The 12,224-nt window shown below is 36.8% G+C and overlaps 1 long non-coding RNA gene across 1 annotated transcript; it reads right to left on the bottom strand.

Annotated features, from left to right (window-relative positions):
* Positions 1-6,715: 6,715 nt before the first annotated feature.
* LOC127833485 (uncharacterized) lies at positions 6,716-11,978 on the bottom strand. Its single transcript, XR_008027442.1, has 2 exons — positions 9,315-11,978; positions 6,716-9,157 (listed from the first exon to the last, which is right to left on the bottom strand). It is a non-coding gene; the product is annotated as an uncharacterized LOC127833485 (long non-coding RNA).
* Positions 11,979-12,224: the final 246 nt, after the last annotated feature.

Below are 12,224 nucleotides of genomic sequence, written 5' to 3'. Positions count from 1 at the left end.
ACTTGGACATTTGTTGGTATAAAATGACCAAAAAGGTGTCTCAATGTTAATAAAACACTGTAGAACAATTCCATGTACTTGTTATGATTTAATATGAAATAAATAAGATATTAATATAATTGAAATTAAACGATACAACAGTATAAGAAACAGTATTTCTACAATATTTTGTTGTTAATTTGGAGTTTCGAATGTACTGAAATGGAAAACTAGGTATACATGCTTTGGATAAACTTGTATTGTGTTGATATGTAAACTAGAGTTTCATCTCTGTTTGGTTAAGACTGTGAAAGGTAAGACACAAATTGGTTAATAACTTAATTAATAAGTTGTTCAGTCTATTAGTAATTTCTATATCTTAATCATTACTCCCTACTTTGTCAACATAACTGAAACCCTTAAAATGTATAGTATTGATAACTAGTCATGAGCTCTTAATGTGCACATTAGTTTTCCTCTATAAATCAAAGTAGTACAAACATGGACCAATATGAAAATTCACATTAGGAATTTAAATGTCCTCCTCTTCCTCCAATATTGCATGTGTGCTTAAGCAGTCCTCATTACCAGTACATTTACACAGCTCATTACATGTATAATTGTTTTGTCGACATGTGCACCTTCTTGCAAATTTGCTGATACCACAGCTACATTATATTAGCTTTGCTAGAGTGTCAGTTGCGGCGATATAATCAAAAGGCAAAACAGGCCGCACTTTATTATAAGACACTTCCCAACCACACTTCAATGGGTCTTAATACACTGGGTCGACAATTGTATCCTAAAGCCAAACATAAGCTTGCAAGTGGGCCCGCAATGTGTTGATACCAAGTTCCATATGGTGGTGGAATTTTATCAATACCTGTAACAGATGATAATCCCAGAAATGTTTTCCAACGTATTTCACCAGGTCTCAAGTTTGGACTGCTAAAAGAGCACAAGTGCCTCATACATTCATTCACTACATCAGGTGATGGTAAATCACCTTCTCCGAGTCGAGCTATTACATCAAGAGCTTCATCAGAACAATCCAAAAGACATTTTAGTGCAATTTTCGTGCCTACTCCGTGGAAATGACCTGTTGTGTCTGAACTGGTGAGTGTATGCAGAGCTGGTAATGCTTTCGCTTTCTTCTCACCTATTGCGTTGTAAATGTTGGTTATAGAAATTATTCTCCTCGGGTCCTTATGGCCAATCAACATCCTTGGTAATGTCCCTAATATATCATGTCTCTCAGTAAAAGAACAAACCAATCTGTGTCTTGGCTGATGAGATCAACAGAGAATCCAGTTTGTACAATTTCTACAGCATGAATGATCATGAGTGTGTCTGCCTCTTCCTGTGTACTTACTGGTGTGGCTGGATTAACTTCATTATTGTTTGACCGAACACCTTCACTTGTTACTGTCACTATTGTTTCATTGTCATTGTTAAAATGTTTTTCAGCCAAGTACAGTGTTAATCTGTCTTTTGTTTTTCTACTGGGAAATATTCTGTCAATAGCTGTTTCGTCGTCAACAATTATGTCACTAGTTTAATTGGCGTCATACCTTAATCTGTCTTTGAAACTATGAGGTTTTGCATAATTGTCAAAAATTACTTGTGTGCAAAAGTACTTTTTAGCAATATTGTCAATGGTAGAAATGAATATTTTAGACATTACTTCACAAGTTGTGTTAACACTTTTATTACACCCATTAACAACTGACTGTACCACTGCCATTCCATCAACAATTACCTGTATACTATCATCTCTTTCAGTTGTAATTGATTAGGCATCAATCACGTCTGTGTCATATTCTTCTAGCGATTTTCTTAATTCATGTTTGTAATGGCATGTCTTCAAAGACCCATCCCCTTTCATAAGTGTCTTATTAACGAAGAGTAGTTCGCAGTTTGAACCCGTATCTTTTATATCAAGATGTCCTTCAGACTTGGAAATTATCGATTCGTATGACCTAGCAACACATTCTATTATGTTCTGTGTATAATCTTAACGGTTAAAAGCGAAGAAGTACGTGCTTAGCCTTTCTTAGGATGCTAAAATACAGAAACAGCTGTTTATCGTTAATGGACCTTTGAAATCCTTATAATGTCATAACTTGGCGAATGTAATCTCTGTTGTAAGCAAACATTGGATGCTGTTCATTTTCTTTATCAAAATCTGCCAACTGCTTTTCTAGGTTAATGGATTAAATTGTTATGTTCAGATCTTGGTGAGCTTTCTTTATTTCTTCATGTGAACCAGAATGCAAAACACACTTTGCTGAAGTCTGCAATTGATGCAGCATATATTCTTTTGCGGCTTCCAAAGAAAGCTGGCAGCCACAGGTCTGTAAATACTTGAAGTGTTGTCTCAGGGGCTGCTGCCATAGCCTTGTAATAGTGGCTTCCGTTGATAATTTGATTACAAACCACATCACTATAGAGCCCACTCTTCACCCACGGGTCATCGATACCACTCTTTTCTATAGTCTTCCCAAGACAACGCCCAGCACACAAACTTGTGTGGAATAGCCCAGGGGCAAACCACCATTTTCCACCATAGTGTTGGGGATCAATGTATTCTAGTTTTAATGCTCTCTTATACAGATCCATATCAACGGTTACTATTACTTTGCCTAAATCAGGGCATGCTATCTTATTAAGGTCATACACGTTCTTTAGAACAGTCAATAAGGTTTTCCAAACACTTGCACTAGAGTTAATAATGGGTAATGTATGTCCCTTGTCACTGATACTTTTTTTCAAGTCTCGAGATGTTATCAAAGAGTTGTTTGCCCTCCATACTGGGATTGTTGTTCTATTCTGGTCCTGAATGTCTGTATTTACATGTTTGTATCTATTAATAAATCTACCTACAAGCCAGATGAGGTCTTGCTTTTCAGCATCTATGCATTCTGATTCATGCTTTCCAATGTCATAATTGACATACTTGGGGCTTGCTGTGGGTTAAGGATTGCCTTCAATGGTACATTCTTTCAATTTTACAACTGTATCAGGGACTTGCTTTAACACATCAGCTTTGTCAATAGTCAAGCGCGCAAAGGAGACCTGAAAGAGTTTTTCCGTCATAAAATGAAGCAGATATCCGCCTTCAATTGCACAGTTTGGACATCTAAGATTTGGAAGTAAGTCTGAACTGTAAGATAACCTGGAACAAGTATGTACTTCCATGAAACGCCAGCTGTAGATTAGAAGATTCTGGACGGTGCAGCCAGTATTAACATGCTGAAGCCAAATGGTTGTCAAACATTTCAGGAGTATTCGCAGAATGTGTTCATGCCTTTTGTTGCGCGTGAAAAACAGAGTGTTTCTAGAGTGAATATTGTATGGGATGAATACCGAACAAATAGTCTTAAATCTGCAACCAGAGGCAAGCGTGGGCATGGTATCCGTAGAAGAGCCAGATTCCAGTCTTCCTGGAAGTTGGGAAGCATTTCTTCGAGTGAACGAAAACTAAACAGAGCTATTCGGATATTTAGCTGATCAGGCGAGTACAATGACTTGTGAAATAGATAAGCAGATTGTCGTCACCAAAGGTAAAAACGTTCTGAGTAATTTACCGATCGAAGAAAGCAGTAGCTTATCACAATGTTCACATGAAGAAGCAGATACAAGACTCTTACTTCATGCGAATCATGCTGCCAACCAGAACAATAAGAACATCCTAATACGAACAGTTGATACAGATGTAGTTGTCATAGCTTCAGCAGCTTTTTAACATATGAATGTAGAAGAACTTTGGATAGCATTTGGTACACGAAAACAGTTTAGATATATAGCTGTACATAAACTGTGTAATGTTCTTGGTCAGGATATCACGAGCGGTCTATTGGCATTACATGCATTTACTGGATGTGACCAGACCTCAGCATTCTGTGGTAAAGGTAAAAAAAACAGCATGGGGAACGTTAAAGACATATGGAGCCGCAACAGAAGCATTCAAGATTATTGGTCAAACTCCAACAGACGAATCCATTGCCACTATCATGCCAACATTGGAACGTTTTATAAAACTAATGTATGATTGTTCGAATGCTGCTGAATGTATCAATGATGCCCGAAAGGACCTCTTCACATGCAATGGTAGATCAATAGTTGGAATTCCACCAACACAAGACGCCCTACTGCAGCACACTAAGCGTACCGCATACCAGGCTGGATACTGCTGGGGACAGGCACTATTGTCCTCACTAGAACTCCCTTGTCCAAGTAATTGGGGTTTGGGTAAGAGACCAGGACAACACTTGGGTACCGTTCTGGACAGCACTACCGCAAGCGTCAGAATTGTGCAAGGAGTTATTAAAGTGTGGTTGCAGTCCCCAGATCGATTGCCATGGGAGGTGCAAGTGTATTTAAGCTGACTTGTTGTGCACAGCCCTTTGTCTGTGTGGTGGAGGATGTGACCGCGGATAGATTTTAAGGCAGCTTTAAGGTCTGGAAGTATGAACTCGTGGAATACAGTTATTTCTTTATTTAAGGACTGAAACAGTATGTTGAGAATATTATACAAATGAAGGTACACTGTATCTGTAAATACAAAAAAAGAAAAACACTTGTTTATGTAACATGCGTTCAATGAATATCGAAATTATAGATTGGAGAAGGAAAATCCTATTTTTTGTACTTTAGGCGGCCATTTTGGAAGCCATTTCGACTTATATGCAATATGTAATTCTTTTTTTTTCCACGTAGAAACATATTTTAATTGATTAATAACATAAAACAGCTAATTTCGATGCCAAAAACAGAATACTTCAATCAAATATTGCAGTAACATGTAATTTCCTTAATTTTTGCAGCCATCTTGAAAATGGCGGCCATTTTGAAAATTGGAGATGGGTCCATAGCTAAAATTGAATAAAATACTTGAATCTACAAATCTGCCAAGTTTGTTGCTTTTATCAACAAGTGAACAATCATTTCACCATATGATCCCACTACCCCGGGTGTCCGTATGGCGATCATGTGCTGGTCAAAATTGGTTTGTGCCGCGCGGATCACCTCCGAACACATGTAGGGCGTAGGCGGCATCTCCTTGACGGCCTTCTCTGACCGAAATAACCTGCACATGGCGTTGTCCAGTCCCTTTCGGGCGTTAGCAACGTTGTCAAGAACACATTTGATTCTCTGGTGCTCGTGCGGTTGTCGTGCTTGGAGATCCACATGTGCATCCATCAGAAGGAACCTCAAGAATAGCGTGAAGTGCTTAATGTAATTTAGGATGGTCTTGACAGTGTATCCAAAACGTTGCATCTGTGCCTTCTTCGCGTTGAACGCTGGTATCGTGATCATGTCGGTATTGAGGATCAACGCCGGTTTGGAGGGGTCTTCGGCGGCTGCCTTGGCCATCTGATAGGTCAGTTTGGTCACGTTGGACAGGTAGTTGTCCACGGTATCATTTTCTTGCCTTGCTCTGTCAGATGCGTCTTCCTTATAACAATAGCCACAATTTCAACGCCTTATGTAGTATGGAAACATAGATGTAACAAGATACAAAATACTGTTTTTGTGGGACTATATATTCAACACATGTATCATCCGACCAGAAATCGCTGATAATATGCACATCCCCTCTTGGTAGTGAAGCTTCCCATAAAGTTTCAATGAATTCCGGTCATTAGTTGCTGAAAAATAGCCCGGACAAAAATTATACTATATGAACAGTTAATGGAAAATTTCAAACGGCCATTACTCTGTGAAAAATCATCCGGCCAGAACCCGCTGATAATATGCACATCTCCTCTTGGTAGTGAAGCTTTCCATAAAGTTTCATTGAATTTCGGTCATTAGTTGCAGAGAAATAGCCCGGACAAAAATTGTGCACGGACGGACGCACGCACCGACAGACGAAGCGGCGACTATGTGCTACCCCCAAAATAAATTTTGGGGGAGCATAAAAATCACACACTGCATTTGAGAATCGAGTAACATAATATATTTTTATGAAAATACATATATTTCCTGTTAAAATATGGAGATGGAAGCATTCATCAGCATGGGCTTAATTGTGTACAAAACACTTGCTTCATTGGCAACAGGATTTCAATATGTCTTTTCTACTTTAGTTTGACCATCCTGGTGAAATACCATAAGTATTCATGTTGGTATACAACTGTGTGAAGTAACTTAAACATATATTTGTATTTGAATGGATGTAAATACAGACTGTCTCCATAAATACTGATTGATCTCCACAGAGTTGTTTTTCTCGATAAATGAGTTTGTTTTGGACACATGTTTGCATCTTTTTAATTGTTGTTAATTCTTTTTCCTTCATGTACCTGATCATTTATTTATTACACATTTTATTTATTTAATATTTAAATAATTAAATACATATAATAAATCACTGTATTTTAGAAACACTATAAAATGTTCCCTATTAGCATGAACAATTATGTTAGCACTTTTATGTTGTATTGTGTTGTTATGTATTTTTTAATGAAATTCAAATTAATTTGTCTAGTTAAGTTAGTGCTAACTACAAAGTCAAGGATCCCAGCCTGGCCACATAACTTGCATGGGTATTGGCCATGAAATCCTTTTACAGCCATGTTCTCCTGATCGTTGATTCAAGTAGGGCAGTTGTAATTTACTGCCATAATTATGTGCAGCTACTGGTTAACCAGCTTACCCAAGAAAGAGTTAGTTGGTTAACTGACTGCCGTAATTCAACTGACATTCAAGGGATAATGGAGAAAAACACAGCTAAAAATATGTACATGTGTATTCTTGTATTCTCTACATATTTTTTTATTTAACAGCCACAGACTTGACTTCAAATAACAATAACAAGAACCTGTCATCATCACAACCTTGCCCACAGCATAGTAATTTAATGTTTATACATGGCACAGTACTGTAATATCAGTCATTTTTGCCCTAAAAATAATTAATATGCCTGAAAATATCATGCCCAGTGACCACATTGACACCTGCAAATAAAAATAACCATTATGGTCAGTTTTTGTTAGGTATAAGGTTTGTTATGCAAGTGTGCCCAGTAACTTATAACATATATTTTGTATGTTGATGTATGTAAATAGACAGGCAGCTGTACAATTGCTTAATAAATTATAAAACATTCAACATATATTTAAATTAAAAAGAATCTTTAAAAAAAAAAATTGGGAACATAATTTCTAATAAACAAATCTAAGGAATTTATATCTATACTATTATTCTGGAATGTCTTAATGTTTTACCTAACATATGCACATATATTTATCATCATTTACATAATTTAAGTTAAAAAAAACTAATTATTTATGCATCCATCCTATCATTAAAAAAATGTTTATGAACATATCTTTGGATAAGAAAAGTCCCATTACAGCTTTCTCTACTCGATTGTATTATGGAAAAGTATTTGTCAGTCACTGGCCTACAATAAAGAACATAAAGACATAATTGAAATTAAATTCAATTTTAGTAGATGTTACAATATAAATAAACCTTACCCTGATTTTCCTACATTTACACATAGGTAAAACATTTTCTTCATTGCAGGGTTGATCAGTAGTTTAAAATAATAAATAATTTTATTATATAATAATAATAATAAAATAATGTCCCAGCTATTTAAACGCTTAAATTGACACTCTGTAGTTGTTACTGAGATATACATGTATACATGTACTCATTGCACAAAAACCTTTACAGATTTTCATCTTGTATGCAAAAACTTAACCTAACTGTTCCAGTGCAAAAAGAGGAAAAATTCTGCAAATGAGATGTTCACAATTTTAAGTTTATATCCTGACTGTATATAAAGACTGAGAACATAAATGTTAAGTTTTATTTAATATCTGTAGAAGATATTGACACTGCTTGAATGCCAACTATAACCTGCATTTTTTAAGTACAAATAGAAGTGACGTCTGCTTCCAATCGAACTTCTGGGCCTTGGTAAGAGACCACACACACTGACCTTTAAGACATGTGATGAGTTGAAATTTAATTCCAACAATAATTAAAGAGAAATCGAATAATTGAATGCAACCTAAAGAAGAGAATAATGTTGATTGCAATAAACATTGGGTTGTACAACTCAAACTAATGTACGAGTAGTCAAATTGAAACTAGAGCTTTGTCACAGACGTGACGAATACCCCCACATGCCGCATTGACACATAATATTTGCATGTCGTCTTTACAAAAAACAGCGGACACCATGCTCAATTTTTTAAAACGCACTAATTCACCTCTGGAACTAGTTTTTGACCCAGAAAGGCCCATATTCTAACTTGGCCTTAAGATCATCTCCATAAAACTTCTGACCAAGTTTGGTGAAGATCGGATGTAAACTTCTTGAATTAGAGAGCGGACACCATACTGAATGTTAAAAAATGCACTAAGTGACCCTGTTACCTAGTTTTAGGCCCGGAATGGCCCATGTTAAAACTTGTCCTAGGGTTCATTTAGATAAAACTTGTGACCAAGTTTGGTGAGGATTGGATGAAAACTACTTGAATTAGAGAGCGGACAACATGGTGAGGTTTAAAACGCACTAAGATACCCCAGGACCTAGTTTTTGACCCGGCATGACCCATATTCAAACTTAACCTAGACCTCATCTAGATACAACTTCTGACCAAGTTTGGTGAAGATTGGATGAAAACTACTTGAATTAGATCGCGGACAACATTGTGATGTTTAAAACGCACTAAGTGACCCCGTGACCTTGTTTTGACCTGGCATGACCCATATTCAAACTTGCCCTAGACATTATCAAGATACTACTTCTGACCAATTTTGGTGAAGATTGGATAAAAACTACTTGAATTAGAGAGCGGAAAACATGGTGAGGTTTAAAACACACAAAGTGACCCCGTGACCTAGTTTTGGACCCGGCATGGCCCATGTTCGAACTTGACCTACACATCATCTAGTTACAACTACTGACCAAGTGTGGTGAAGATCGGATTTAAACTACTTGAAATAGAGAGCGGACACCATGCTCAATGTGTAAAACGTACTAAGTGACCCTGTGACCTAGTTTTTGACCCGGCAAGGCCCATATTCGAACTTGGCCTTGAGATCATCTAGATACAACTTCTGACCAAGTTTGGTGAAGATCAGATGAAAACTACTTGAATAAGAGAGAGGACACCATGCTGAATGTTTAAAACGCACCAAGTGACCCCGTGACCTAGTTTTTGACCCGGCAAGGCCCATGTTCGAACTTTGCCTAGACATCATGTAGATACAACTTCTGACCAAGTTTGTTGAAGATCGGATGAAAACTACTTGAATTAGAGAGCGGACAACATGCTGAATGTTTAAAAGGCACTAAGTGACCCCGTGACCTAGTTTTTGACCCGGCAAGGCCCATGTTCGAACTTAGCCTAGACATCATCTAGATATAACTTCTGACCAAGTTTGGTGAAGATCGGATGAAAACTACTTGAATTAGAGAGCGGACACTTAATACGGACCGACAGACCGACCGACCGACAGACAAGTTCCCTGCTATATACCCCCCTAAACTTCGTTTGTGGGGGTATAATGAGTTTCCCTTTTAAAAATATGTCAAAACATAAGCTAATTAAATGTCACCAGATAAACAGCCTACTTATATATTATGTAGAAGGGCCATTTATTAAAGCAACACACCTTGAAATGAAAGTAAATTTTAGTATAAATAAGAAACATATTTTATCTATGCCAATTAGAATATCAGGGATCAAGCAACTGGGCGTTTTGGGCGATTATATCGCCGTGGCTTCCCTTTAATCGCCCAGATCAAAAGCATCGGCGATATCACTTCGCCCTAAAATCTGCCAATTATCATATCCGCAGCGCTATCTAAGTGGCTTCTGTTTATTACTGTACACGCCAAAGTCAATCAACTGACCGAATCGACGAAACTCCTCCCCCTAGCGTAGTAAATTACCTATTGAAAATTGATAAGCAACCATTCACAGCGCTCGTCATTCGGGTATTTGGCAGGAATTTTGACCAAGCAGAGTGAAATCACTGAAGTGTGTAAGTGTTACAAACGGTGTTTTTACTGCTATTGTCAAGTTTTATGGGGGTTATTATCGGATGAACGGCGCCTTTATGATAGTGAGCAATATTAAAGTAACACTGTGATAAACTCTCACCACGATAAAAAATTATAACAATTATTAGGGCCGCTATTTCTTAACCATTTAATCAATAGTGACTGTCAATACCACGGGCCTGGCAAAAGCATTTAACAAAAACAATTTATTATATATCTGGTGGTAACAATGTAGAAATCCGTATTTTTTGTGCTCTAAAACTAAACTGAGGAGCTGCGCCATGAGCGCATGATACGCCCGTCGTTCGCCAATGAAGTAGTAAGGTAATAAATAACCCTTTGAATCATTTGTTTACTTCAGTTTATTTGTATTTGAATACATGGTTTATTTTATAAGTACATGAGCATGGAGCGCCGTCTCCTTGACATTCATACCATATCTTTTTTTGAGTATATGTATGCATTTCTTTAGAGGATATGGAGTTGAAGTAAACCTGTTATAGATATTTTGACCAATAATAAAAGAGAAATGTAGATGGGTAAGTGGTAGTGTACAATCGGAATAGAAAAAAGCTCACCTTGTTCAATTTTTGACGAACAAAGTCCCATAACTCTGGAACGACAATTCAGAATTCCGTCAAAAACGAAATGGGATCAGGGTTTATCAATATTAAGATTGTGTTGAAATTTGAAAAAAATCCATCGAAGGATATTTGAGCTACAGTAGGACATTCAATGAAATCACGAAATTTTGACGAACAAAGTCCCATAACTCTGGAACGACAATTCAGAATTCCGTCAAAAACGAAAGGGGATCAGGGTTTATCAATATTAAGATTGTGTTGAAATTTGAAAAAAATCCATCGAAGGATATTTGAGCTACAGTAGGACATTCAATGAAATCACGAAATTTTGACGAACAAAGTCCCATAACTCTGGAACGACAATTCAGAATTCCGTCAAAAACGAAAGGGGATCAGGGTTTATCAATATTAAGATTGTGTTAAAATTTGAAGAATATCTGTCAAAGGATATTTGACGTAGCGTACGACATTAACAGACGGACGGACGGACAGACGGACGGACGGACGGACAGACGCGGGGTATACCATAATACGTCCCGTCATAGACGGGCGTATAAAAATAAACGCGTTTGTTGAAATGGACGTATACGTCTAGAAATCCTACTTTCGGTTTTTCAAAGCGGGTCCTTTTGAAAAATAATAAATTACTTGCAAACTAGGCTATAGATTTAATTTAATCTATGCCTATCAGAATATATCTTGTGATTACAAGGTAGAAATCCGTCTTTTTTGCGCTTTAAAACTTAAAAATAATAATCTGTGTCGAAATGGACGTATACATATAGAAATCCTACTTTTGGTTTTAAAATAATAAAAAAATACAATAATTGCTAACTATGCTATAGATTTAATTTTATCTATGCCAATGAGAATATATCTGGTGGTTACAAGGTAGAAATCCGTCTTTTTTGAGCTTTAAAACTTAAAAATAATCACGCTGTCCAAATGGACATAAACGTATAGAAATCCTACTTTCGGTTTAAAAATTTAAATAATAAATTACTTGCTAACTAGGCTATAGATTTAATGAAAATTTTGCACACTTACAAATTGCATCTTTACGTATTGATTAACATGTATTTCATTTCAAGGTGTGTGGCTTTAATTTTGTTAACATATTTCTGACACAAATCGTTAGATCGTAAGAGAATGAACATGCTTGAAAAATATATATGGGCTTTTTATTGTAAAAAACAACAACAACACAATTGAGTGTAGTATTTTGGTAATTGCTATATATAACAAGAGCACCGCCTTGCGGGTGCAGACCGCTCATCTATTTTCTTTTTAAAGGTGAAGGGACTCTCAATTAAAATCACAAAGGAGGGAGGGGTGGAGTCAAGAGGGGTGTATAGTGTGGGGATGTGGACATTTATTACATTATCTTCCAAAAAATGCAAAAAAAAATGAAAAAAATAAAATAAAATAAAAATGGGGGTGGGGGGGGTGGGTGGGGGGGAGGGGATTCTTGGGTGCGATGGTTGGACGGTATTTCAAAAATTAAATAATAAAAATAAATATTTGTGTTTTTTAACCGTTTCAAAAAAAATAATTTGGGGGTGGTGGGGTGGGGGGGTATAGTGTAAGGGTGTGGTGGTCATTTGTGAGATGATTTAAAAAAAAAAATT

This window comes from Dreissena polymorpha, chromosome 1, assembly GCF_020536995.1.
Source record: "Dreissena polymorpha isolate Duluth1 chromosome 1, UMN_Dpol_1.0, whole genome shotgun sequence".
NCBI lineage: Eukaryota > Metazoa > Mollusca > Bivalvia > Myida > Dreissenidae > Dreissena > Dreissena polymorpha.
Note: the sequence above shows the minus strand (reverse complement) of the source record. Positions and strands in the feature narration are given on the sequence as shown.